Source organism: Delphinapterus leucas, chromosome 13, assembly GCF_059928025.1.
Source record: "Delphinapterus leucas isolate spDelLeu-1000000601 "Yukka" chromosome 13, BTC_Dleu_Yukka2, whole genome shotgun sequence".
Classification (NCBI taxonomy): Eukaryota; Metazoa; Chordata; class Mammalia; order Artiodactyla; family Monodontidae; genus Delphinapterus; species Delphinapterus leucas.
This window is the reverse complement of record NC_143141.1, coordinates 55,372,015-55,395,978: the sequence shown is the minus strand read 5'-3', so window position 1 is coordinate 55,395,978 and position 23,964 is coordinate 55,372,015. Positions and strand designations below refer to the sequence as shown.

General features: G+C 48.1%; 1 protein-coding gene across 2 annotated transcripts in view; it reads left to right on the top strand.

Annotated features, from left to right (window-relative positions):
• Nucleotides 1–2,564: 2,564 nt before the first annotated feature.
• Nucleotides 2,565–23,964, top strand: part of MSH6 (mutS homolog 6) — a 125,783-nt gene continuing 104,383 nt past the window's right edge. For both annotated transcript variants that reach the window (XM_030762964.2, XM_022573904.3), the window contains exon 1: nt 2,565–2,691. The gene's annotated coding sequence lies outside the window, so the exon portion shown is untranslated. The remainder of the gene's footprint in view (nt 2,692–23,964) is intronic.

Below are 23,964 nucleotides of genomic sequence, written 5' to 3'. Positions count from 1 at the left end.
GTGTAAGGGGAGCCACTGAGGTTTTGTGTATTTTAAAGATCTCTCTGGGAACTTCTCTGGTGGTCCAGTGGTTAAGACTCTGTGCTTCCACCGCAGGTGCACAGGTTCAATCCCTGGTCAGGAAATTAAGATCCCTCATGCTGTGCAGTGTGGCCAAATATTAAAAAAAAAGAAAGAAAAGATCTCTCTGCTGCCGTGATGAATGTGGACTTGAGAGGTACAGGCAGAGGGAGAACCAATAGCTCTTGAGGTGACTGCCTGGGTTTGGTGAGGCAGGGAGCAATCCAGGACAACTCCAGGGTCTGGTTTGGAACATGTGAGTAGAGACCAGTACTGTCTCTCTAGGTGGGGAGCGCAGAAGGGGGAAAAGCCAGTGGTAAGGGGTAGGGGAGGAGGGGAACTGCTGACTTCAGTTTGGGTACATTGTGGTTGAGTAGCCTGTGGGATATCCAGCTGGAACTGCCCAGCAGGCAACTGACTATAGGTCTTGAGCTCAGGACCAAGGACAGGTCTGGAGATGGAAATTTTGGAATCCTAAGAATCAAATGGGTAGGATGACCACCGTCATGGTTGGCCTGGGATGGTCCCTGCTCATGTCTATGTTGTAGCATATTTATTAATAGCTCCCCCTTTTCCTTGCCTGGTCTGGACAGTAATTTATATGGTCTCCCTGAAATGTTGAGACTGGTTGCTTCCTGTCTTCACCTGATACTCACCACTCCCTGGCTTGGCCTGACTCTGTGGGTGCTCTCTCCTGTATGTGATTAATTACTAGAGGTCTGTGTCCTCTATCCTTGGTTATTTCCCACCGTGTTTCACATGCTACGTTTCGAGTAGACGGTGCCTAAGAAATATCTTAGCTCCATGCTGCCGCCCTCCAAGCCTTTGTTCATGCTGCACTCTGCCTGGGGGGCCATTCTGCCTCTGGGTCTCCTTTGCTACCAGCTGTGTCTTGTGGTTGAGAGATCCACAGGTCCCCATCTACTGAGGAGAGAGAGGGTGGGAGAGGTTCTGTGGGTTACCTTGCTGGAGGCTGGTGGATTGAGATGCCCCTTTGGTCCAAGCTCCTACTGGGTATGGAATTTAGGAAACATTGGAGAGGTGAGGAAACTCTTAAAACATTCCCACCTTGCTCCTTTCCCTCGCCCCCTGCTTGGGCTACGACAGCTGGAGTGCTGATAATACCTGTCCCCCAGATGCCTCCTCAGAAGCCCCGAGGGCAGCCAGCACTGAATGAGTCCTTCTGGAGCCCACGTGATGGGCTGATGAGAGCCATGCCCTGGACAAGCCCTGTTCCCTCCATGTGGCCTTTGCTTTAGCCAGACAGCCCCCGAATGTATCCTGAATACTTTTGCCTTTGGGACCAGGAATGCCCTTTTCCCAGGCCCTCATGCCCCCCAGCCCATGTCTAACTGTTAAACTCTACCTACCCGGGACTTCCTTGGTTGTCCAGTGGGTAAGACTTCGTGCTCCCAATGCAGGGGGCCCGGGTTTGATCCCTGGTCAGGGAACTAGATCCTGCATGCATGCCGCAACTAAGAGTCTGCATGCCGCAACTAAGAGTCTGCATGCCGCAACTAAGACCCGGTGTGACAAAAATAAATAAATATTTTAAAAATAAAGTCAAATCTACCTACCCTTTGGGGCCGACTCACATGTGTCCTGATGCCTCAGGAGACCGTCTTTGATCCGTCTCTGCTGGATGCAATGCTCACTTCGTCTGGAATGTCCCAGTGGCATCCACTGCCTTCCTCATTGTTTCATCTGGGCTCTTGTCTTACTCCTTGGAAGTCAGGGTGGAGACACTTTTGCATTTTTGTATTTCTCTACAATGCCAAACATGGGAGTAATTACTTCATGATGTGTATGGAAAGTGTGTGAGTTCAATCGCTAGGAATTTAGTCTCCAGATAAGAGGGCACCGTTGAAGGTCATGAAGCAGGGAATAGAAGGATGAAAGCAGAATTTACATTTGTTCATTCATTCAACAAGTATTTCTTGACAACCTCTATGTACTAGACATTGTGGTACATAGTGGATTTAAAGAAATAACCCCTAGCTTCAAGGACCTCATTATTTAGATGTGAGAGGGAACAAGACAGATGTAAATAGTTACCAAACAATGCAATAAGTACCATAATAGTGACAAGACGGTGCATAGTGGAGTCGGGAAGTGCTTCACCAAAGAAGTAACATTTAAGCTGGGTCTTGAGGCATGCATAGGAGTTTGCCAGACATCAGGGGAAAGGGTACTGCTGATAGAGGGAATAATAAGGACAAAGTCACTGAGCCCCAGAAATGATTGTATAGGGGACTGAAAGAAATTCAGTGCAAGGGGTGAGGGGGAAACAAGCATGTCAGGGGAGGCAGGGAGATGGAGCAGGGGAGAAGGAGAGGGACCTGCACTGAGGCAAAGGGCAGGGTTTTAAAGAGAGGTAAGTTGTGCTGACTGTAGCAGTGAGGAGAGTGGAAGACAGGTAGTTGTGAACACGCAGCTGCTCCCCATTGTTCACCTGGGGCTGCCCTGAACTCCTGGTCATGGCTGCTTTACTTTGGATTGTAGGTCCCTGCAGGGAGCTGCCTGTCCCATACCCCTGAGTTGCCAGCAGCTGCTACAGATCCCGGTCACCTACTCTCCTGGTGGGAGAGACCTCGGCAGGACTGGTGGGCTGAACCCTCCACCAGCAAGGAGGTACGTGTGCCCCTAGGGAGTGGGCAGATGGCAAGGACTGCCTTCCCAGCTGGGCAGCCTCGCTGGGCTGGCAGTGCCCCTTCTAGTGTGCAGGAGATGGCAGGGGCCGGCAGGCCAATGTCCGCCCTCCCGGTGTCCATACTTGGCAACCCCACCTGTCTCCAGCCAACCGTGTCCTTACAGATGAAACTGGCAGAAGGAAGAAGCTGGGCTCCGAACTGGATCCCTGAGTTATTTTTTAAATCACAACTTTGATGTTTCCTGTTCTGTTGGCTGACACCAGTAGTCCTTTTTTACTACCTCTTATATGCTTCCTACATACTCTTGGTCATCCCGGGTGCAGGACAGTCCCCTCCCCTGACCCCCAGCACTTACCCAGTCCCTGTTCCTCTCTGGTCTGTTTGGAGAGCAGGCTGGCCTTTCTGTCTTGTTGTGAATGTTTACACAAATGGAAAATGTCAGTTTAATCTGTACAGAAGCTCAGGTGGGAAAGTTCCCAAAGCAAACATCCGAAGGTGCAGTGTGTTTCCCCTGAGGGTGGTCCACGGGGAGAAGCTGTTGCAGTGTCAACTCACAGCCTCACATTTATTCAGCACCCTCCGTGGGCAAGAGCCCCTGCCCTCCTGGAGATTCCAAAATAAATAGACAAATCACAGCCTGTTAAATCCCGAAGTCAATGTCACAGTGCTGTGCGAGCTCTCGGGCAGGCGCGACCGGCCCTGGGCGCAGGCAGAGAACGTTTTGTGGAGGAAGGGCTCACTGTAAACTAGGCTGGGAACCGGGGTGGGAAATGGAGATGCTTCCAAGAGGAGGAGACATGAGGAGTGGTGAGGGCATGTCAGGCTGGAGTAATGGTCTGACCAAAAAGCTGAAAGGAGAGCTCAGGGACATAGGTGGCAGGTCTGGAGGGTGTTGGACAGACTCAGAGAGCCTTGAATGTCTGTCCAGAGAGTTAGGCCCTTCTGTGTGCAGGAGAGGAAGTGAGGCATGTGAGTGGGCACTTACATCTAGTACTAGTCTTCCTGGTGGATATCTCTGCAGCCTGGACCCGTCTGAGTTTTAAAAGATGCTGATGCTTCTTCCGTGTATCACTGGATGAACTCATTTCTAAAATCCCATTAGCTGTAAAATAACCATGTTTCTGAGGTAGGAGAGGATGTTGATGTAGTGAAGGAAAAACTTTTCCTCTACCCTTATAGGTTCAGTTTCCAGAGCCCGTTAATTAAAATGACAACAGACATTAACAGGAAGAAAATGTTTTATTTATGTGCATGTTGCATACATGTGGAAGTGCTCAGTGTTGAGTAACTCAAAAGGGTGGTTAGAATTGGGGGTTTATATACCTAATTTAGTAGAAGAATGGAAGGGAGAGAAAAGGCTCTCGTGGGGAGAACAAATGGGTTTCTTTAGGAAAGACAAATGGGCTTTTTAGGAGAATAAATGGGAGATGAGAGAATCTGTGATAATGTTTGTCTGTACAGGTACGAGTGGACTTTGCCTCTTCTTCAGGGCCAGAACTCCCCCAGAGAGAGTTAATAGATTGGCAAATTATGGTATATTTGCTCTTGGTCTCTCTCTTAGAAGCAGACCCATCCCAAAGAGGGAATTCATGGCGGTCCTGATTTCTCAAAATTTCTGCTTTTAGTCAGATAGGGGAAGCTCTGAGAAGGCTTCTTTCTGCATCTGTTGAATCTCAACTGTCTACAGCTGAAAATAATCGTTATACCAATTCTGGGGTCCTGAGTTACTCCCCATGGTGAAATGGGTAACTTGCAGGAATTCCTGGCCCGTCGGAGCTAACTTTCACAACCAGAGGAAACCAGTGACTGAAGATTCATTCTCACTGTGTAGACCACTCATCTGAATCACTGGGGTTCAAAACAATCACAGTTTCAAAACAAAACTGATGCTGGGGAGTGGGGAGGCTTTTTTGGGATTGAATGATCCAGATAATTGCAGCGGTGGTGATGCCCTCCCAGCATGCCCTGGGGCGGTGGGAGCACATTAGTCACGGGTTGGGGTGAGGAGAGGCGGTTGAGGAACAGGGAATAAATAAAAGCGGTGAGCAGTCTTGTCTCCAACAGGCCTGCAAGGGCGGGCTGTCGGTTGAGGGTGGCTGCCAGCCTCCCACGCAGGGAGATATGAGTCACACCCTGAGACACTGACCTGCCAGCACCCGGCCTCTCTAGGATGAGGAGGGGGGAGGCAGGTGCTGGTGATTCCAGATGCCAGGCTTGGCCTCTTGCCGTAGCCTTGGGCTTGAGATCTTTGTCATCCCTCAGCAGCAGCCTTTGCAAAGCTACGTGACTGACTGGCCTCTGTTCACAGTTCTTCTGCCGCTTTTTATCCTTAAACCATCAGAAGCTCTACTTCTGACCGTAAGAGCTAGAGCCACCCAGTCATTGTTCTGGTCATAAACAGAGCATTCGTACCTTTGGAGCTGCCCCTTGGGACTATTCTCTCTTTGCGACGGTGGGGGCTGGTTTGTGAAGATGGGAGGGAGGAATGACTTGTGTTACTGTCTTCACAGAAGCCTGCTTTTCCCCAAGGTTTCAGTCTGCTCTCATTCCCTTCCCCTGTGTGACCCTTAGCCCATACAGGAGGTCTTCTGGCCAGAGAGGTGGTCTTTTCTAATGTTCTGAGAAGAACATCCAGGCCCTCACCCTGGAAAGGTAGCACCTGAAAAGCTGCTCGTTGCTGGCTGGCATTTCCAGACACCATGTCCTGCAAGAAGGGCCAGGACCGCTCCAGCTGAGGACAGACACTTCCCTCTGGGACCCACTGTCAAGGAGCCGGAGGCCAGAATCAGAGTCTCCTCCTGCCCTTCCCCATCTTCCTGGTGCTGAGTACTAGAGTTAGTGCCCCTGTTTATCTCCACTCTGTGTTCTGCGGCCTCCTAGGTCACAACCTCACCCCCTCCCAGCCCAGCCCCCTCTCCCTCACTTAGGTCTGTGCCTACCCCCTGCTCTATGCCTGGCCTCAGGTGGGTCTAGAGCTTAGGGCCAGTGTCACAGGCTTTAGCCTTGCTGGGGGCAGCCTGGGTGGGAGCTGAAGTTGGGAGTCTTTTGGCAACCTCGGCAGAGAAGGGCTGAATCTGAAGTAGCTGAAGGCCAATATTCTGCCCGGGTGAGGGACTTTTATTCCCAGGGATCCTGCTGGACCACTAGGGCGGCCTTGTTAGGCGAGCTGAAAGTTCATCTTTTTTTTCACAACTGGATGTTTACAGTGTCTATGTACTTGCCTTTTAAAAATGTCATCATCTAGATGAGTTTTATTTTATTTTATGTCCGGTCTTCCTTTTTATCTTTTAAGTGGGAAATGGAGAGCATGTGAGGGAGCAATTGAGAGGCTTGCTCCAAACAAGGGACGCGAGATCCCTTCCCCCAGTTTGCCCCTGCACGTTCCTTCCACAGCTCCAGAGCAGAGCTCGTATTCCAGCCACAGATGGACCCCTTGACCTTGAACCAGGCAAGGCTGACAGCCCTGTGACAGGTGCAGCTACTGTGAACTAACACGGAGACATCTCAGAGCAGAGACCACCCTCCTTCTCAGAGCAGAGGAGAGCTGGAGGGAGACAGGATGCTTCACATCCACAGCTTCTGGTGTACTGAACACCCAGATCTCCCCTGGGATAGGAAAAGGCCACCGTTTCACTGAGGGTGGACCCCTTGGTGAGCTGCCTCCATCCCAGCTTTGAGATGATAATTGATAATTTGAGATTTTCGCTAGGGTTGACTGGAGATTCTCGCTATGCAATATGGCAGTCATAGCCATGTGAAGTTATTTAAACCTACATTTACATAAATCAAAGTTTAAAAATAAGTTCCTGTTGCACTAGCCACATTTCAAGTTCTCCATAGCCACATGTAGCTAGTGGCTACCTCATTGCACAGCACAGATACAGAACATTTCCGTCATCACGGAACGCTCTCTTGGAGAGCACTGCAGGCGTCTGGGAGAGATGCTTGACAAAATTGATCAAATCCCCTTTACATGGACCTGTCCATTCCATCGATGTTGCATACATGCTTCTTTGACCTTTTGGTGGACCTTCAGAGGTTTCATTGCCACTGTTGACTCCCCCAAGCTTCTTTCTCAACCCAGAGACCTGGCTGCCCTGGCCTTGTGAGGCCTCCATTCTAGAAAGAGCAGGTAGCATGCCTCTGATACAGGCTGGCAAGGCAACCCCCAGGCATTCCCAGGATCAACTAACGACCTGACGTGTACTGCCCAAATGAACACCACTCTGTGTCTGGCGGTGACAGTTCTCACTAGGCTGTCCTTCTGTCTCACTGCTAGTTAGTAACTGAGTGGATGACGAAACCCGTCAGACACGCCCACGTCCGAGGATATTATTCCTGGTTCCTCAATGTCACCCCTCCCTTCCCCTAAGCATTACCATCTCCCCCAGTAAAAATGTCTGTTACTATCCTAGGTACAGCCTGCCAAACTCCCGTATTAGAATTACTTGGTGGGAGGGGCTTGTTTAAAATGCAGATTTCTTGGCCCTGCACCAAGCCAATGGAATCAGGATCTCTGCAGGGAGGGGGCGTGGGTACTGAATCTGGGAACCACTGCCAGTGAGGAAGTAGCTCAGGAACCATCCTTGGAGTCCCTGGAAACTAGAAATCAACCCCCTTTGTATTCTGGGGTCTCTGGTACATTGCAGACCACACCACCCCAGGGGCTGAAAGCTGGATGGTGGGAGCTGCTGGTGGTAGTGGGATGACCGATGTTTCCCGCGCCCTCTTGTTTCTCCCCCTGCCTGTCCCCCATGCACACACACAGGTGCACACACACAGGTGAGTATGCACACGCATACTACTCGCCCATAAGGTCTGCTGGGTAACTAACAGACCTTAAGAAAATCCTGTTCCAGGCCCTGCCTGTGAGGCAGGAAGGAGTTCTGGGCCTTCTCTCACAGGCCCTACTGCGTTGGACCCCCAGGAACTGAGCCTTCAGGGCCTGCCTTGGAGAGACCTTCTTTCTTTTCTCTAAATTAGGGTTTCATGACCTTAGCCCTGCCCCACTTTGGTGAACATAAAACTACCTCTGGGATTCTAATGTGCCATTGTGTCCCCTCTTCTTGTCCCTCCAAAATATCCTGTAGTTTGTGTTATAAAAATAAGGTTTCCCCCTTGCTTCCCAAACATAAAATTATATGTACATAACACCTAACAGAGCATGAAGATATAGCTCATTACTGGTAAGAAAGTCACACCGCTAGAGCAGTTTCTCTAGCATGAGTATGCTCCAGAATCCCAGTGGGGCTTGTTAAACCCATCGCCAGGCCCCGCCCCCAGAGGCTCGGATTCAGGAGGTCTGGGGTGGTGCCAAGAATTTGCATTGCTAACAAGCTTCCAGGTGATCTGGCTGCTGGGTGGTGGAACCACACTTTGAGAAGCGCCGCTCTAGAAACACTGTCCTCATACTCCCTCCCTTGAGACCAAGGAAAGGCCAAGCCTTTCTTTAAAACACTAGGATCATCATATGGTCTGGTCTTTCTCTGGTCTCCCTCCGTCTTCAGATTGGAGTGTCTAAAAGACAGATCAACCCTGGTCTCAATAACACTGATGGCCTTTCCGGGGGAGTCTTTGCAGTGTTATTAGACCAAGTCTCTGTCCCTGCAAAGACTCCATCCGCATGGGGTAGCTGTGAAGAAAGGAAAGGAAGTGAGGAATGAAGAACACTTTCTTGCCAAAGTTATGCTGAGCACAGGTTTCCAAACACCACATCCAGGAGTCTGGAGTGTGTGTGGTATGGTGTGTGTTTGTGTGTGTGTGTGCGTGCGTGCACGCGTGCATGTGTGTACACATGTGTGCACACGCATGTTTATTGTTCCTTATCTATAAGTTGTCATAACCACAGCAGAAAACTCACATGGTGAATCTGAGCGGCACTGGTGGAGAATACAGGCCCCCTGTTCGAGCCAGGACTTGGAACAATTGCTCTGCTTGTGTATTTACTTGGGCCTTGGCATCTCAGCAGTGAAAAAGTTTGTGGAGTAAATGAGGAAAAGATGGAGAACTTTTCTGCTCTGTGTTTATAGGTTTTGGCTTTTCCCAAACAATGCATCTTGAGGTCTCGCTATCAAGCAGGCAAGCAGCCCGCTGATGGTCTTGTTAGAAGTTTTCCACTATTTATTTTTTGCCCAGGGAAACAAGCTAGTTCTCTGCCACTGAGGCTGTCAGGCAGTAACAGAGTGCCTGAGCTCACTCCGTTGTTTACGGGGCTTTCTCTGAATCTCCAGCCCTTTCCCACAGATGGGAAAATCAATGGAAAATCCCTCAGCAACAGCCCTGAGTGACCCATCTGTCCTCAGCTGTCCCCTAGTCCCTCTTTGTTTAGTGTCTCTCACATTGATCGGCTAGTCTCTTTCCCCTCTGGGCTGCTCAGTCTCACCTGGACATTTACACCCAGTTGAAGGAACTTTGAGAGGAGGACTTACATGCATGCCTTCCCAGGAAGGACACAGGGAACTTGGAGGATGTCATCTAGAGGAGGGTCCTCGGGGACACCACCTTGTCTTCAAATATCCAAGCAGCTACAAGGCAGAAACATCTTGATCTTGCTTCCTGCACTCCAAAGGGAAGTCCCAAGTTGTCAGTCAGGCTCTTTGCTGGGGTTTCCTGTCCCTTGGAGCTTTTCTCTCTCTCCCCCTCCCTCTCTAGGAAATCTCACTTCTTCTTAGAGCTTTAAATGTCATCCGTAGGCTGATGACTCCCCAAAGTATATCCCTGGCCCAGATCACTTTTCGAAAATGTAAACTTATATATTCAACAGCTGACACACATCTCCACTTGATATCTCCCTGACATTTCCAACGTAAAGTGTGCAAAAGCGAACTCTTGATCGGCACCCCTAACCCAAATCTCGTCCTCCCACAGTTTTCCCCATCTCGGTAAATGGCACCAGCCTCCGCCTAGTTGTCAAGTCAGGGATCTGGGAGTCATTTTTGGCACTTCCTTCTCATTCATACGCCACATCCAATCCATCACCGAGTTCTGTTTATTCTCCCTCCAAAATGTGCACTGAGCTCCTCTACTTCTCCCACCTTCATTCCTACCACCCTCAGTCAGGCCTCCACTGCCTCTCATAGGGACTGCTACAGGCGTTCCAACTGGTCTTTCCTGCTTTCCCATCGCCTGCCTCTAATCAATCCACCCTCCCACACAACACCCAGGGAGACATCTGAAAACTCCACATCAGATCATGTCGTCCCCCAGCTAAAAACACTTCTGTGGCATCCGAGGCAGTTAGAATAAAGCCCAGGCTCCTTCTAAGACCTGCAGGGCCCTGCATGATCAGGCCCCACCTCCCCGTTCACCTCATCTGGTACTACCCTCTCCATCACCAGGCACTTGAACCACGCGGACCTCTTATAGCTCCTCAAATGCACCAGGCTCTTTCCTGATCCCTCTGCTTTGGCTGGCCTTCCCCCAGGGTCTCCCGCTCCACTCCCCTCAATCTTTCAGTTCTCATCTTACACACCACCTTTCCAAAGAAGCCATCTATTTTAGTTATCCATCGCTGCGTAACAAATCATCCTCAAACCTAGTAGCTTGAAATAACCGTCTTCTTATTTCTCACTGTGTGGTGAGGTGTCTCAGGCTTAGTGGGGTGATCCCTGTGCTGGTCTTGCTTGGGGCTCTCTCTCTCTTTCTCTCTCTCTCTCTCTCTCTTTTTTTTTTTTTGCATGATGCAATCTCGTCTTTTTTTGTTTGTTTTTTTGGTAAAGTCATAACACATTTATGTGCCAATGTGTGTGCATATATACATATATATGCATTTATATATGCTTGTATATGATTACGTGTAAGTGGAGAAAAATACAGATGACACACTCTAGGTTGTTCACATATGTTAATTCAGAATAAGACTAAGTGGGAAAAGACTGTTTTTTTGTTTTAAAGAGGCCACGGTCACACAGCAGCTGGGGCTGAAACATTCAACATGGTTTCATTCACATGTCTGGCGCCTTGGCAGGAACATCTCAGCGGGCACACTGGGATGTCTGGGCCTCTCTATATCATCCCAGGGGTTTGCGCTCTCCATATGGTCTTTCCAGGGGAATGGCCAGCGTAATTTAGGCCTGGAATGATCCCCCTAAAAGCCTTTGTAGAATAGAGAGTGGTGGATATGTATATTTGTTAGTGTGACTAAATGGTTCCCAGGAATCGTGGTGTCATATTGTAGAAAAGAGCAGGACTTTGGAGGCTAAAATTCAAATCCCACCTCTGATTCTTGCTTATTAATTAAGGCTCTTTTTGTTGCAGCAATAGAAATGGATTGTGGCTAGCTTAAGCCAAAAGGGGAATTTGTTGGAAGGATCACATGGCAGGGCTGACAACCACAACTCAGCTGTGTAGAAGTCAGTGGCCTATCTCCAGAGTGCAGCTACTAACCTGTCTCGACCTCAGTGATTCCTTATCTTTGTGTCTCTCATTCTTTAATTTCAAGTCTCATGTCTCTCAAGATTCTGTTTGACCCACTTTGGTTTCAGTATCACATTCCTGGTCAATCAATCATCTAGGGCCAGAGGACAGTCACATGGTACAGACAAGGCTGCTGGGGCCCCCTGAGAATGGGGTGCATGGCCAGAAGAGGAAATCAGTGGGAGGCAGTTGGGGACCCTAAGAGGGGTCAATGATGCTCGGTCAAGTTTCTGGTAAGCCTCGGTTTTCCTCACAAACAAGGTAGGATAATCTACTTCTCAAAACAATGTCCAGGAACTTCCTTGGCAGTCCAGTTTATTAAGACTCTGTGCTCCCAATGCAGGGGTTGCGGGTTCAACCTCTGGTCAGGGAACTATGATCCCACATGCTGGGGATCATAAAAAAAAAAAAAAAAAAAGAAAAGAAAAAGAAAAAAATTAAAACAAAACAGGGACTTCCCTGGTGGTCCAGTGGTTAAGAATCCCCCTTCCAATGCAGGGGACGCAGGTTCAATCCCTGGTTGGGGAACTAAGATCCCACATACCGCGGGACAACTAAGCCCACACCACAAGTACTGAGCCCGTGCACTCGAAAGCCAGTGCGCCACAACTGGAGAGAAGTCGGCACGCCATAACGAAGAGTACCACCGTGAAAGATCCTGCATGCCGCAATGAAGATCCCACGTGCCACAACTAAGACCCTATGCAGCCAAAAAAAAGAAAGAAAGAAAGAAAATAAATAATAAAATAAAATAAAGTAAATATTTTTTTAAAAAGAGCCTATGCATTCCTAATTGTAATGAATATCGCCTGTATCCTGCTCCACGTTGGCCTTACCGATTATAGACACTCCCACCACAGGGAATGGTGTCCCTAAGTCAGTGTTTTATCAAACTTTGTTGTTTTTTTTTTTAATAATTCATTTGATGAAAACTGTTCTCTTATGTAGTTTTTTTTTTTTAATACATTTATTTATTTATTTTTGGCTACACTGCGTCCTCATTGCTGCGAACAGGCTTTCTCTAGTTGCAGCGAACAGGGGCTACTCTTCATTGCGGTGCGTGGGCTTCTCATTGGGGTGGCTTCTCTTGTTGCGGAGCATGGGCTCTAGGCGTGCAGGCTTCAGTTGTTGTGGCATGTGGGCTCAGTAGTTGTGGCTCGTGAGCTCTAGAGCGCAGGCTCAGTAGTTGTGGCACACAGGCTTAGTTGCTCCACGGCATGTGGGATCTTTCCAGACCAGGGCTCTACCCTGTGTCCCCTGCATCGGTAGGCAGATTCTTAACCATTGCGCCACCAGGGAAGTCCCTCTTATGTAGTTTTTTTTTGTTTTTTTTGTTTGTTTGTTTTGCGGTACGCGGGCCTCTCACTGCTGTGGCCTCTCCCGTTGCAGAGCACAGGCTCCGGACGCGCAGGCTTAGCGGCCATGGCTCACGGGCCCAGCCGCTCTACGGCATGTGGGATCCTCCCGGACTGGGGCACAAACCCGTGTCCCCTGCATGGGCAGGCAGACTTCCAACCACTGCGCCACCAGGGAAACCCCCTCTTATGTAGTTTTAATTTGCATTTCTGTTATCGTGAGTGAGTCTGAACATCTTTCAGAGAGACTCAGAAGCCAGCTGTATTGTCCTTTCCTTGGGTGGTTGGTGCACAATCTTTACGCATGTTTTTATTGGTTACTGTTCTTTTATTATTGTTATTAATTTTTATTTAGGACCTCTACAATGATGGAAATTAGCCCTAAATGAGTAGTAAATATTTTTTCCAACTTGTCACTTGACTTTTTAAAGATGGTTTTCGTATAGTTTTTATTATTATGTAGGCACATTTATGAGTCGTTTTTAGAGCTTTTTTGGTTTTGTCTTACACCAACAAAGGATTATTCAAAAATCTTTCCCTGTGGTTTCTTCTAGTATGTTTTTAACTTTTAGTTATTTGTACATTTCTATATTAGACACATTTGAAACTTATCCTGATCCAACTTCATTTTTTTCCCCAACTTCATTTATTGAATAATTCCTTTTCCCCCACTGGTTTGAAATGCTGCCTTTACTGTACACTGAATTTCTCCAAGTGCTGGTGTCTATGTGTGGCGTTTCTGTTCTGGCCCATGGGTCTGCAGCAAGCACTCTCTGGAGACACGGCTGGAGAGAGCCCTCTCTTGTTTCTCACCTGTGTCTCTGGCCCCTCCTCTGCCTGCTTTTCTGGCTCTTCCTTCTCTCCCCTCCTCTGTTTCATGGCACCCATCCTGTGCTATCCTAGTACATTTTCCCTTCTCTCTGCCAAACAGATCTCATCTAGCTTCACAGCTTTAAGTATCAGCTGTGCATTGATGGTATATGGCTTTATTTCTCTGGCCCAGATCTCTCCTCTAAACTCCAGACCCATGTAGCCAGCTGTCTCCTCAGTCTCCACTTGGAGGCTTCATCTGAATTTCAAACTTAACATTTCTGAATTCAAGGTCCTTATCTTTCCCAGAACCTTCTTCTCCCACGTTTCCCACTCAAGAAACAGCAGCTCCATTTTTTCTATAACTCAAGTCAAAAATCTTCAAGTCTTGACTTCTCTCTTCTCTACATCCACTCTATCAAGACTTGTCAGCTCCAGAATCCAATCAGCTCCCACCACCTCCAGCACTGCCCATCATCCCTCACCTGAGTTATGGCAACGGCTTCCTCACCAATCTTTCTATGACAGCCCTGATTCCACCCTGCTCTCCAAGACTATTCTCCCTTCAGCAGCCAGAGTGATCCTTTTAAAATGTAGTCATATCCTGTTCTCTGCTCATAACTTTCCAGTGGCTCCCAAAGTCCCACAGAAGTCTCCGAGATCCACCTAATCTGGCCCCCAGCTACCTCTCAGAACTTTATTCTCTTCTGTGCACCCACCTGCTTGCTGAACTCCAGCCACGCTGGTCCCCCTTCTGTTCCTTGACTAAACCAAGAGGACTCCTGCCTCAGGGCCTTACCGCATGCTGTTTCCTCTACTTACAATGCTCTTTCTCCAGCTACACCTGAGGCTCTCTCCTTCACCTCCTCCATGTCTGTACTCAAATGCCACCTTCTTGGAAGGTCTTCCCTGACATCTTTATATAAAACAGAAATCCTACCCTGTACCCTGACTTTCTATTCTCTTACCCTGTACTTACCAACCTTGAAATATTATATACTTGTTTGTGCGTCCATTTATTGTCTATCTACTCTTGACAACACGAAAGCCCCCGTGAGGGCAGAAACTTATTATTTTCTTTTCTGACACTCTTTTGCATCTAGAAGGGGCATATACTAAGTACTCCATAGATACTTGTTGACTAAAAGAATGAATGAATGAATCTGTTATGCTCTAGTAGCACATTTTATTTATTGTTGCTTTATAATACCTATTTTTCATTTAATCCAAGATGCCATTGATTGTAAAGTCCACCACTAATTTACGTACTGCTGTCAAACCATAACACAATGCTTTCTTACCACTTAAAACTTTAATTTATACTTATGGAAAGAGCACTTTTAGACTTACATGGACACAGAAGTTTATCATATATCACACTTGGACATATATAAGAAAGAAAATTTGTATGAGCGAAATAAACTGACTAAAGTGGTTCTAAAAGGTCTTCACATTCATATTTTGATTCTGACCATTGATGTCCTTGTTTTTCCAACCAGTATTGTCCTCTGTGCCTCCAAGAGTCCCACTTTGATGATGCAGCATTTCTTAAAAGAATACCCCACTACTGTCTCCAGGATTTTCTTCCAAGTCGCTGACAATCTTGGCCAGTGTTTTTGTGTATGGACAGGTGATGACAGTTACCTCCTGACTGTACCTCAATGAGACACCTCAATTTCAGAGATGTTAAATTGTAAAAACAACAACAAACAGAGAGCAGAATCAATGAATTATGGTACTTATCTAGTAGGACTAATTCCCCCACTTCCTCTTCTTGTCCAACTTTTTTTCTAAGTATTCTCATTTTTTCTTTATGAGTAAAGTTAGGAAATCTTATTTATACAAATGTATGACAAATAAATGATAATAGCACAAACAGAACCAGATCTAATAACTTGGTTAATTATTTTATGCATTGGTTGTAAGGACCGTTTGTATTAGAGTGGAGTCAACACATACTGGGTAGTCACTCCCACCCCATGTTCTTGGCAGACACTGCCAATTCATCAAGGTTCTATTTTTCATGGATCCCAGAGGAGGCCTTAAAGTCCTTTTCAACAAAGCATTCCAGGCAGCCGTTAGCAGTTGACTAGAGTCTGTACATAGATTAAGTTCCTGTCAAGCCAACAGTCACCCAGGCCATGTGGAGGTGAAAGGGCAAAAAAGTCTAAATCTGTTATCATTTCTTCAACAAGACAAGATATGCATTCTAAATACCACTACCTCTCCTTTGGGAAAAATTGTGTCCCTGGATGAGTTGAAGGCTATTTAAAGACTTCCGCGTTGCACCTCCAGGCTAGCTGAGTTCAGAGCCCCAGATCGGACCACCCATGAATGGAGTTTTATAAGACTGCCTTGGGCAAATCTGACAGGCCGGCAGCTACGTTTAGTTTTGAAGGGTTCTCTTTTCCCACCCTAAGGTATTGGGCAGTTTCCACCTAGGATCCCTAATTCATACTCAGGAGTAAATCACTGCTAGCCCCGGGGGACCAACACCTTGGTCTAAGTTGTGTTTTTGAATCACCTGGGCATCCTGCTACAATACAGGCTCTGGCTGGGTGGGCCTGGGGTTGGGCTGGGAGGTGCTGGTTAGCTCAGGCTGCCGTAACAGGACACCACAGACTGAGCGGCTCAAACAACAGAAATTTATTTCTTACGGTTCTGGGGGCTGAGGAGTCCAAGTTCAAGGTGCCAGCAAGGTAGGTTTCATTCTGAGGCCCCTTCTCTGTGCTTGTATGCTGCCACCATCTCGCCGTGGTGTGCTCACATGACCCCTTCCTGTGAGCGCAGAGAGGGAGCGCTCTGGTGTCCCTTCTGATAAGGACAATAATCCTACTGAATCAGGCTCCACACTTATGTCCTCATTTAACCTTTTTTTTTTGGCCTCACTGCGCTTGGTATGCTAGATCTTAGTTCCCCGACCAGGGTTCGAACCCACGCCCCCTGCAGTGGAAATGCTGAGTCTTAACCACTGGACCACCAGGGAAGTCCCTGTCCTCATTAACCTTAAGCACTTCCTCAGAGGTCCCACCTTCAAAGAAAGCCTGAGGATTAGGGCTTCAGCATATGAATTTTAGGGGGACACACTCACTGGGTCCATAGCACTAAGGATCAGAACACTCAGGGGGAAACGTCCTACTTTGTCGGGTCACCACGGAAAGCAAGTATGCCCCTGACACCTACACAGGCCTGACCTCAACACCTGAGATCATCAAGCTGAAGGATTTATCAGTGACTAAATCTAGCAATACTGTGTTGCTGGCAGGAAAAAATCCATTGTCTAATTATGAACCTCCGCATCCCAGAATTGTGGGGCAAAGCCTTTTTTCAACTCCTTTTAACAGAGCTTCTCTCTGTGGCAATTCCAGCCAATTAAGCCTACTCTGCAGGTCCCAGGCAGAGAGGGCTCTGTGTATGGGCTATATTTAGTGCCCAGGTGGCAGATGGACATCTGCCACGCTGAGCCCAGCAGCGTCAGGATGGATCCCGGGGCTTGTGTGGCAACACAGAGGCTCCCCATGCCTGTGTTAACCCAGGCCTCCCGCCCAGCCCCGAATGGCTTCAGAAAAGCTGACTTAGGTGGCGCAGTACCTCTTTATGGGCACCATGCCCTGGACCTGCTGGCTTTTTTTTTTTTTTTTTTTTTGGCTGCGTTGGGTCTTTGTTGCTGCACACGGGCTTTCTCTAGTTGCAGCGAGTGGGGACTACTCTTTGTTGCGGTGCGTGGGCTTCTCATTGCAGTGGCTTGTCTTGTTGCGGAGCACGGGCTTAGTTACTCCACGGCATGTGGGATCTTCGAGGACCAGGACTCGAACCCGTGTCCCCTGCATTGGCAGGTGGATTCTTAGCCACTGAGCCACCAGGGAAGTCCCAGGCCTGCTGGCTTTTTAAGGGCCCCTAGAAAATATTTGAAACCTGAGTTTAAAATGCATTGGTTCCAAGACACAGAAGTTTCTAATTTGAAATCAGTAAATGTTAATTAAACGCCCAGAAAATGTCAATGGTTACCTACAGTTCAACACTACTGTCATATAAATGGCTAATAAATAAGTAGCTATATTATTGTATAATGTATTTATATTTGATAATAAGAACAATAAGGATAATTGATTTTAAAAAGCTGAAAAGTATAAAAGTCCTTTCAAATTTTCTAGAGCAAAGAGATATTTAGAATGGGGTATGGGTGCCTTTTAATGTTTGCTATGATGTGGGAGGTCCCCTAAGGTCAGCGGGCCCAGGGCCTGGCCCAGGTGTGTCCTCTAATGACCAAGAGGACCCTGACATTTGGGCAAAGCTGGATCCCCAGCCCACCTGTTGCCATGTTTCTGAGGTTGCTTAGCTTGGCCCAGTTTGATCTGGGCATCACCCAGGCGCCAACACTCTACAGCGAGTTTCTCATGGTGTCATCCAGGAACCACCTGCAACATTTGGGGCACTTGTTAAAATTGCAGTTTCCTGGGCCTCAGGACCTATTGGATCAGATTATCTGAGCAAGGGCCCCAGGAAGCTGTACTTTGAACCAGCTCCCAGGTGATTCTGATATATGGTAAACTATAAGAACCAGAGCTCGATAAGGCCTGCTTCCTGTTTGACAAAGAGCTGAGCAGAGCTGGTGAGAAGCAGGTCTCAGGATATGCGCCAGGACTCTCTGAGGTTCATGGCAGACAACTGGGGGGCCAGAGCCAGGACCCAGGGAAGAGGTCTAGGACTGGAAGGGACTTCAGGTAAGACCAATAGACTGGGACTTGTGCCCCTTCTGGCTCCTGAGTTCTCCCACTTGCCCCAAGCCAGCCTGCAAGGCTCAGGGCTCAGAGCTCAGGCCCTAGCAGGAGCTCTTTGGGGCTGGATCAAAGGGAAAGGTGGGAGGAGGACCGACATGTACTCATTTATTCAGTGTACATTCATTCATCCAATATTAATTGAGCACCTGTTCTGTACCAGACACTGGACTAGGCCCTGGCCATACAACAATGAACAAAACTGGATATTGTTATCCGCCTTGTGGGGCACACAGATCTGGCACAGCTGCTGGGCATATCTAACAGAGCTACTTGGGCCTGGCAAGAGCTGCTGGGAAGTGAAAATGAGATCATGTGCCAGAGGAAGGTGTCCCATTTTATTCCAGGTAGGAAAGGGCTCCAGCCAAGGCAGCCTCTGTGGAATGTCAGCTGAGGGATATTAACCACTCAACCTGTAAGTCTTAACACCTGCCTTTCCCCTTCTTCCATCCACCTCCAGTTCCTATCCGTTCTACTTTCAAAATATCTCTTGCAACTGTCCGCTTCTCTTCATTCCCTCTGCCACTGTCCCACCCCAAGCCACTGTCCTCTCCCTCCAGGGTGATGGCGGGAGCCACTGACCATTGTCATTATTCTTTTTTTTTTAATTTTATTTTTTGATTGATTGATTTTTGGCTGCATTGGGTCTTCGTTGCTGTGTGCGGGCTTTCTCTAGTCGCGGAGAGCGGGGGCTACACTTCGCTGCAGTGCGTGGGCTTCTTATTGCTGTAGCTTCTCTTGTTGCGGAGCACGGGTGCACGGGCTTCATTAGTTGCAGCACGCAGGCTCAGTAGTTGTGGCTCACGGGCTTAGTTTCTCTGCAGCATGTGGGCTCTTCCCTGACCAGGGATCGAAGCTGTGTCCCCTGCATTGGCAGGCGGATTCTTAACCACTGCGCCACCAGGGAAGTCCCGTCATTACACTACTCTTAACCATCTCCAAAACATTATCCTCATAACTTCCTCCCAATGATGTGGATCCCCTGCTTGTAGGCCCTCCGGTGACTGCCCAGTGCACTTAGAATAAAATCCAAGCTACCTAACATGATTCATAGAACTCCCGATGGCTGGCCCCAGGCTTCCTCATCAGCCTTGTCGCGTGCCGATGTCCCCCTGGCTGTCTCTGCTTCCCACCAAAGTCTTTCGGCTCCGAGGACACTCATACACCTGGAATGCCTTTCCCTGCTTCCTTTCCTGTGGCCTGAGTGATTGCTATTCATCCTTTAGGCTTCTACTTAAACATCACTTCCACAGAGAAGCCTTCCTTGACTACTCCCCACCCTCAGTGTAAATGTGGTCCCCCTGTCCATTTTACCTTTCCTTTGTATTCATAGCATGTTCATAGTAATTACATATTTTCTTGTGATTATTTAATGACTGAGTCCTAAGCTCCTCTAGGTGGAAAGCTGATCTATTTTGCCCCTTTTGGTACACACAGTACCTAGCACATTGGTACTCAATAAATATTTGTTGAATGAGTGAATGAATGAACAAGTACATCCTCATGCTGTGCTTGTTCCAAAGTGTCCATCTTTGTGGCAAAGAGTCATGGGAAATGCAAGGAGGAGGAACAAGCCACAGTCCCTGCATTTTAATAGATTTGAGAAGATATTTCACGAACAAGACATTTATATTCGTTATCAGTTACTGAATAACAAGTTACCCCAAAACTTAGCAACTTAAAACAATAAACATTTATAATCTCACACTGTTTCAGTAGGTCAGGTATTTGGAAGCAGTTCACTTGGGTGGTTCTGGCTCTGGGTCTCTCATGAGGTTTCAGTCAACATGTCGGCCAAGGCCACAGTCATCTGAAGGCTTGACTGGGACAGGAAGATCCACTTCCAAGGTGGCTCACTCACATGCCTGCCATTAGTACTGGTTGTTGCCTAGTAACCTCAGCTCATCACCACATGAACCTTTTCACAGGGCTGCTTAAGCATCCTCCTGACCTTGACATGGTGGTTGAATTCCTCCAGAGCAGGTGATCTAAGAGAGCACAAGCCAGAACACTGTCATTTCTGCCACATCCTATTGGCTACACAGGTCAGCTCTACTCATGGAAGGGGAAGACTGCACAGGAGTTGAGGATCACTGGGGGCCATTGGAGAGGCCAGCTACCAAGTGCTGAAGTGTGGTCCCCTGCATATAAGTGTGAGTTCAGAGAAGGGAACAATCTCTGTGATAATTAGATTTGGTTTGATGAAAGAGGTTGATTCACTCTGTATCGTGAGAATGACTAGCCACTGGAGAGCCCTCCATGAATGGAGGGAAGGCAGGCCGGGTGGGAGCACAGCACGAGCAAAGGCACTGAGGCAGGGAACGGGCATCATTGTTAGAGAGTGGTCTGGCTGGAGCAAAGTGTGTGTGTAGTGAAGTAGAGGTAATAAGACAAAGTAGCTGGGTGACATTGAATTAAAGAGCCTTTGTATGGTTGTAAATAGGGAACACTGTGGAGTGCTGTGATGACTGACTATGCTGACCCAGAGCTTTAGGAAGCATCACTGAAGGTCAGCATGTAGGACAGCTTGGTCTGGGGAGAGACTAAAGCAGACACAGCCTTGGCCCGGTGAGAACCTGAATTAAGTTATTGGCATTAGGAGAAAAAAAGGAGGCAGAATTTTAAGTATTATTACAAAGAAAGAATCAATGCTACCCAGAAAGCCCAGGAAATGGAGGATGAGGTAAGGAGATGGGTCTGGACCTCAATTTCTCCTTGTACACAATGGGGCTGGGGGGGGGGTGTTAGCACTTGCTCCACCCATCTGCCAGGGCTGAGATGAGCATCATGTGATATGATGGATATGAAACTACTTTGATAGGAGAGAGGTTGTAGACACTGAAGGGATTACGATTGTAGGAACAGTTCGCATGGTGAGCAGTGTTTATTTTCGGTCAGAGGGAGGTAAGGTTGGGAAAAGAATAGGGACTATTTGGGGCCATGTCTGTCCAGCAAGCCATCCCTCTATCCTTTCCAGCCTGATGGATCTAAAACCCAACACATCTCTCTTCTCCTCTCTTTGTGCCCCACTGTTCTCCCAGTTACCCATCTGTAGCCTGAGCACTTGACTCCATGGGTCCTGGGGAACCTGCAATCTTCCCCTTTTCCTCTGCCGCACTACAAGCACACAGTAGCGAGGAGACTGTGCCAGGGGAGCACAGCCACTGCTACTGGCTGAGCAACGTGAGAGACTGGGTCTTCTGGAGCCAGAAGCTGTAACCAAAGTGGTCAGATCAGAGGAGACGCTGACCCAGCCAGCAGACTCTGACCTGAAGTGTCTTAACCTCCATGTCTAATCTCTCCTGGTCCACTTAGCTCCTTGCCCCCAAAGCAATTTGTGGAGAAAACAAAGCTGTTTCCTCTTTGCTGTGCTTATTGTACACACAGCCCTGTAGTTACTGATCCTCGTTGTATTAGTAATAATGAGTTTCTAGATTTGTATTGCCATTTCCAAGTACTTTCACAAACATCATCACTAAGGGGCATATAACGAAAGATAGAGCTATTGTGTATTAAGTATCCAGCCTCACAAATTACCACCTGGTTACTTTCATTCCGTAGGCCTCAGTCTTCTCATCTGTTAAATGGGATAGCAATAGAACCTATCTCCTCCAGTGACTGGGAGGATTGAATGAGGCTCAGTGCGGTGGCTGGCAGGTCGTGGTGATAGGGCAGAAACCTCACAGGGTGCCTGCAGGCTGGTTGGAGAGACATGTGGGGAAAAAAAAGTCTGCTTTTTTTGGGCTGCCTGGGCTTTTGTTAATAAATTTCCAGCGGGACGTTTCCGCCACTTGCCTTTTTTTAGAGACATGAAGAGAGGAGAATTGAAAACATTTCCTATGTTGAAATGAAAGGCACTATTTAATCTTGTCACCATCTGCCTGCGCTCCAGGCTGGGAGCCCACAGGCCCGGCTCCCTGTTTCCTAGCGACAGGCAGGCACACCTTCCCCATTAGAGAAAAACGCCCACTGCAAGGAATGCTTCTGCCCCAGGGAACTGGGAAAGAGGTGCCCCAGACCAGAAGGGGGCCCAGCCTTCCCTGGACGTTTGTCTTCAAACAGGCCACCCTGTTCTTCCTTCCCAGGGTCACACAGCAGCAGGGCCAGCCCTTAATTTGCAAAGTCCTTGAGGGACCCTTGGTGCCCTGAGCCCCCTCGTCGTCCTCAGCAAAGCTCTAAGGCTGTCTTCATTTCCAAGGGCTGCCGTAACAAAATACCACAAATTGGGTGGCTTACAACAACAGAAATTTACTCCCTCACCGTACTGGACGTCAGAAGTCCAAAATGAAGGTGTGGTTAGGGTTGGTCCCTTCCAGAGGCTTCCGTGCCTGCCTCTAAGTTCCAGTGGCTCCCGCAAGCCATGACATTTCTTGGCTTGTAGATGCGTCACTCTCCTCACGTGGCTTTCCCCCTCTGTCTCTCTGTGTCCTCTCTCTGTCTCTTATAAGGACACTTATCATTGGGTTTAGGGCCCATCCTAATCCAGGATGACCACATCTTTCTATTTTTACCTTAATTACATCTGCAGAGACCCTCTTTTGAAATACGATCACCTCAGAAGATCTGAGGCTCCAGGTGGGCATATCTTTTGGGGGGAACCACTATTCAACCCACTGCAGAAACTGTCAAGTCACCTGGGCTCCTCCTGTCCAGGTGAAAAAGTTTGATAAACTACTGTTAGAACAGTGTGTCGGATGCCCCTTGATCCCACAGCGAAGGGGTGTATATTTTGAAAATGGAGCTTGGGACAAGGCAACACCTAAACCAAAGAGGATGTAGCCCTCTTGGTGACATAACAGGTGTAGTGATTCCCCCAGGGAAATGCTTTCCGAGAAGGTGTCTTCCTGGTGACCCTGCTCAGCACAGGGCAGCAGCCATGCTTGTTCAGCTGTGCAAACGGGAGAGGCACACCTGCCCTGTCCTCCAGTTCCCCAAATATCCCCCTCTGATATTGAAACTGATGGCTGAAAACTGTCCATCTGAAATCCATCCTTTTAGTTCTTTTCCTTTTTAAAAAAACACATGCAACAACAAAAAACTATCACGTGTACTTTTTTTTTAATAGGTAATGCATTCTCCTAGTTTTAGCTTCCAAAGGAACAAAAGGATATTCTGTGAAGATTCTCCCTCCCGCTCCTGTCTCCCAACCACCTGGTTCACCTCTCCAGAAACCACTGATATTTCAGTCTCATGTATTCTCCAGAGATGCATAAATAGAGATTTTCTTTTTCCCTTTACTGCATAAGTGGTAGCTACTAACACCCACTTTTGTAACTTGCTCTTTTCACCTTGCATTACATTCTGGGGATCTCTCCATAGCAGTCATACAGAGTCATATTTTTTTAAGTGGCAGAAGTAGCCACTGTGTGGAAATACTGCAGGGCACTACCCAGTGCCCTACTGATGGACACAGGGGCTGTTGCCTATGTTTCCTGCTGCTACAAACAGCTGCTGTGAATAACTTTGCATGTGTTTCGTGTCCTACACGGGTGAGAATAAATCTCTAGGGTAAAGTGCTAGGAGTTGCCAGGCTCCCCCTCCCTCCATCACAAACCTTCTGGACTCGCAGGCCCGCGGCTGAATGGCACAGCCTCCCGAGGGCCTGGCTGGTTTATTTTAAGATGGCAAGTGCTCTGCAGGTGGAAATGTGCCATGAGCTGAAGCTTCGCCTCGAGGCACAGTCTGTGTCGAGGTCCATGGACCCAGGGTGGACTGGAGACTGCAGGCCTGGTCCCGGCTCCAGTTCTGCTCTGTGTGACTTTGGCAAATCATTCACCCTCTCTGGGACAGTGGGTACCTTAATCCCTGTCACTCCTTCTTTCCCAGTTTTGAGGATGAGATAGGCAAATGTGTTCCAGGGCTCACAGCGAGCTGCTCCAACAGCAATCACATCCT